Source organism: Neopelma chrysocephalum, unplaced genomic scaffold, assembly GCF_003984885.1.
Source record: "Neopelma chrysocephalum unplaced genomic scaffold, ASM398488v2 Primary Assembly neopelma1_123855, whole genome shotgun sequence".
Taxonomy (NCBI): Eukaryota; Metazoa; Chordata; class Aves; order Passeriformes; family Pipridae; genus Neopelma; species Neopelma chrysocephalum.
In genome coordinates this window covers 2,187-7,093 of record NW_020930035.1, presented here as the reverse complement: position 1 = coordinate 7,093, position 4,907 = coordinate 2,187, and the positions used below count along the sequence as shown (strand labels likewise).

The following is a 4,907-nucleotide window of genomic DNA, read 5'->3' as shown; positions in this document are numbered from 1 at the left end:
AGCCGCCTCCCCAAAGATGGCCATCTCGGCGTCTGTCGACATGGCTGTGGTTTATGACATGCAGCAAGGCACAGAGCTGGAGCGGAGGCAGAGTGCTGAGGGAAGGAAGAAAGTCCTTTGTACCCAAGACCTGAGTCTTAGTGGTTTTCTGCTCTGCCTATTCTTACAGTCTGCCTCTGTCCTACCTGCTTTTCACCCTAGATGTTTTTTAATTTACTTAGATCTTAAAGAAGAAAGATTTCTTTGATTAAGGTTAATTTTTTCTCTTTTATTGCAGTTTACATGTTCAGTTCAGATCTTGTAGTGTTTCAGTAAGCTATACGGAAAAGTTGGATTGATTGGCTCAGTCAAGACTATTCAAAGATGCAGCAGAGATACCAAGCAGAAGCAGAAGAAATACCAAGAGAAGTCATCTTATAGAAATTATTAAAGCCCACTTATATTGTTTCTCTCTTGCCCATTTTAGACCATGTAATTTTTATCGACTATAGAGATGGAGCAACATAAGGAAAAAGATGTGGAGTAAGCAGAAGCAGGTATGAGTTGTCCATGCAAACATTTTTCCTCAGTTATAAATCAGACTTTGTCTCCTCCAATTTTCTGTCTTTTTCAGTTCAGGCTAATCTTTTAAGATTAACTTGTACCAAAAGAGGAAAATAAAAAAAAAAAAAAAAAATAACATTCAGAGGGATTTGACAAAATCTTAACTATACATGTACTGGTCTTTCACCTTCTCTTTCCTGGATTTCTGTCTACAGGCAATTTGCTTTTAAGAGTTCTGTGCGTAAGAGGTCAATTATTTCCCAGCAGGTACCAGGCAAATGTGTCCAACCCAGTTATGAAAGGAAATTTGCTCTTTTAGACAGCACAGCTTAGGTAGAATTGCGCTGCACTAGTGTGCATAGATGTAAAGGGGTATGGAAAGTGGCCTTACAGGTGCATATAAAAAACCAACTTGGAGTCTATTCCTATGGAGTAGATAAATCAGTCTTACCTCTTGTGACACCAGCTGACTCTCAGGCTGGAAGATGGTCAATACTGAAAAAGAGAAATGCAACTTGCTTATCTTTGCACAGACTCCCAAGGATAAGTCATAGGGGAAAAATATGCTGGTGACTTGAATGCAGAATCAAAATGTCTATTGATACAGACAGTTCTTTAAGGAAAGCAGTTCTACAAGCAGTAGGAATGCAGTGAGATTCTGCCAGCACCCAGTCCTCCATACTCTTACCTTTAATCTTTCCACAGAGACAGAACAGACTTGTCCTACGAGCACTTTTATAGGTTCTGGTTTGCTCATTCAACTCCCTCCTCCTCTTTCGTAGGTCAAAAAATTTTTGGCAAAGCATTGTTTGGCAAAGTAGACTGAGTGCATGATTCCCATTCGGGCTCGTGGATATATTTAGAAATATCTGAAGTGTTCCTAGCTATGTGAATAAAACTCCTATAAATATTTTGACTAGGAATCTGGAAGGAGGAAATGCTGTCCAGCAAATAGGACAGCAGGACTGGGTCTTGGAATTGTTGGCTTCTCTTCTCCTGACTATGAATTGCTGTTTGACATATAAGATTTGTGTGTCTCAGGACTCAGCAGCAGTGAGAAGGATTATTATTACAAGAGCTTTGGAGAGATTCTCTTCAGAAATATTCTGGAAAGAAGGAATAGGAACAATCCAGTATGATCTAATTCTAATACTGGGCAACCATATCATGCTTGTGTTACTGCATCTATTTACAACTCCTTAGTTTTTTGCTGGCTACCTTCAAAAGATCAGATTATCCCCCTTGCTTCATACATTTAATTACATTGTTTACATTCTTCTGAAGTATTGCCTATTGGCTCTGATTTGAAATTCAATTTTAAAGGTATTATTTTACTGCTCTCCATGCTTGGCTGTGCTGGTTTGCTCAAATGTGTGTCCAGCAGAAATTTCGATAGTGTCACATGAGCAGGAATTCCTAAGGATGCATTTTACATCCTTCATCCTTGAGGTGTATTGGGAGCTTTAACTTGGCAATCTGCTGCTATTGTAGAGATCTTGGACTGCGGCTGTAGTTTCCAAATGAAAGAATAGGATTTAGGTCACAAACACACCTTCTCCAGCCTTCCCAAGCACAAACACAGACTCCACAGAAATGTAGAGAACTCCTGGGAGGATTTTCATTTCCTTTGCAAAGAGGTACATAGGATCTGCTATTCTAAGTTCTTCCATGGAGCTTGGATGAGGTGCTTTGATTCTGTACCATATTCTGAAGACTCATGTTTTCCCTCAAACATCAGGGAGTTGAAGCACTGTAAGAAGAGTCAGAGAGAGTGACCAGTCTTCCCAACTCATTGTTCTAAAAAACTTTTGTGTGCTTCCAACACTGCATGTATGACTGAGACATCTGAGATCAAGAATTCTTTCGAGACTGCCAATGTCCTTCTGAAAAATAAATGTAGAGATTTTATAATTTCTGTTTCAAAGGTAATATTGTGTGTCTGTAGAATTTTCATTGAAGAAAATGTCATCCTTTAGCATGCAAAACAGGATAAAGGGAGAGAAAGAGATTTTCCTTTCCTCTTTCCTCTCCAACTGCATTATGTAATTGCTTAACAAAGAATAGACTTGGTTGTTCTTTATATATCACATGACATTAACTCCAAGATGGATCTGCAACTTTTTGATAAACGTGATTGTTGACATAATGTCTTCCAAGTTGTATGGGAACTGAAAACTTAGCGGCTGAAATCCACATAGCTGAAAGAAACTTCCCATCCAATATCCACTTTTACCGTTATTGCTGTGTTTATGGGTCTAGTTGCAGCTGCAAAATGATTGTTTACATTTCAGTTTCCCTCCTGGGTCCTCTGCACATGTTAATTAAAGAGCATGACACGGATGCCAGTACACCGATTCAAAGATCACACTTGCAGTATATCATTCTCTCTGTCAGTTTGGCATCTTGTATATTATTTCACCTCCTAGAGTAATGGGAATCAACTGGGAAGGCAACAAACTCAAGAAGTTGTAACAGATAACTTGTTCTTCTGTTTCTTTCTGTGCTAGAAGATCGATGATGCTTGGGTTTTGTCTGCCTAGTTCAGGAAATAGCACTTCACATATATTCTTCCCACAGTGAGAACACCATCAGGTCCCAAAATCATTCTAGGGCTCTGAGTTTTGTGAATTTTCTGAATATTTTTCCATCTTCTTGACATCTCATGAGCCCATTAAACTCCAGACTTTTTTCAGAATTTGTTAAACTGGGATGGGATACTGTCAACTTGTACTTAAATAACTTTCTTCGGTTTTCAAATTTTGGAAAAGATTGCATAAAATTTTTTCACTTGTGAATGGAAAAAATATTCATAACTACAAAGAGGTGATGGTTCTGTTTGTCCTGTGATTGGTTATGAAGGTGGAGTTCACGCTACCGGACAAGTCATTGACTTCAGTCTTCAACTCACCTTTCTCCTTTGCCAGCTTCTGCTTGACACTTTGAGGGTTCCTTTTTCAGGAAGTTTACCAGATCTGCCACATCTTCACCTTGCTGTCAGGATGCTTAACTCTGAGACTGATGAGTCAGACTGGTTTCAGCTTTATTCAACACCAAAAGTAGCACAACCTCCCTTCTCCATTCCCCGCTGATAGCTTTGCAAATGGGATGTTGTTTGAGATGTTTGAGATGTTTTACCCCCACTCCAGGCAGAGCATCCTGCTACACTTGTTTTTTTCTCTAATCTGTATTCCCTTTTCTGATATTTTCTGCAGTTTATTTTACTGTTTTACCAGTGCTACTGTCACAACCAGTATTCAGAAACAGTTGTTTTAGTCTTTTAAAGGGAAGTTTCCAGACTGCCAGGGTCCAATACTCTCTGTTCAGGCTCTTTTGGATATTACGTACAAAGGATTTAAAGTTTTAATGTCAGTTTTAGCTTTTTGAAGATATTTGAAATTACAGAGTAATTGCACACATTTAGCAGAGTGATATAGCAGAATATGGAAATCACAGGACAAACATAATGTAGCAATTACAATATACAGTTGAATCACAATACAAAGATAATTCCCATTTGCCTGACAGATTTGGTGACCCTCCACGTAGGGGCTGCAGCATTGGTGGATTGGATGCTGCACACAGAGAGTTGTGGGTAATGGTTCATTGTCCACGTGGAGTGACCATTGGGGTCCCTCAGGGGTCAGTCCTGGGACAGATCCTGTTGAACAACTTGATGGGGACAAGGACAGTGGGACACCCTCAGCACATTCAGTGACAACACTGAGCTGGATGGTGCAGTCACACGCTGCAGGGAAGGGATGGATCCAGAAGGACCTGGACAGGCTGGGTCTGTGCTCATGGAGTTCAACAAAGCAAAGTGCAGGGTCTTACACCTGGTCAGGGCAATCCCAGACACACCAACAGGTGGGGCAGAGAAGTGATTGAGAGCAGCCCTGTGGAGAAAGATGTGGGGGTGATGAAAAACTGACCATGAGCTGGCAGTGAGAACTCACAGCCCAGAAACCAATGGAATCCTGGGCTGTGTCCAAAGGAGCAGGGCCAGCAGGGCAAAGGAGGCAATTCTCCCCCTCTACTCTGCCCTCTACTCTGCCCTTGTGAGACTCCAACTGGAACACTGTGTGGCCCCAACATAAGAAGAACATGGAACTGCTGTAGCAAGTCCAGAGGAGGCCACGAATTTGATAAGATGACTGAAAGACATACAAAGACAGGCTGAGAAAGTGGGGACTGTTCAACCGGGAGAAGAGAAAGTTGTGTGGAGACCTCTCAGCACCTTCCAGTATCTGAAGGGGCCTACTGGGAGGCCAGAGACTTGTCAGGAACTGTAGTTACAGGACAGGGAGTAATGGGTACAAATTGAAAGAGGAGATAGATATTAGGATAGGAGGAGATGGATATTAGGA

The 4,907-nt window shown here is 41.0% G+C and overlaps 1 long non-coding RNA gene across 1 annotated transcript; it reads right to left on the bottom strand.

Annotated features, from left to right (window-relative positions):
• Positions 1 to 6: 6 nt before the first annotated feature.
• LOC113962208 lies at positions 7 to 1,292 on the bottom strand. The gene is made up of 3 exons (XR_003532470.1): positions 1,232 to 1,292; positions 995 to 1,038; positions 7 to 95 (listed from the first exon to the last, which is right to left on the bottom strand). It is a non-coding gene; the product is annotated as an uncharacterized LOC113962208 (long non-coding RNA).
• Between the last annotated feature and the right edge of the window lie 3,615 nt (positions 1,293 to 4,907).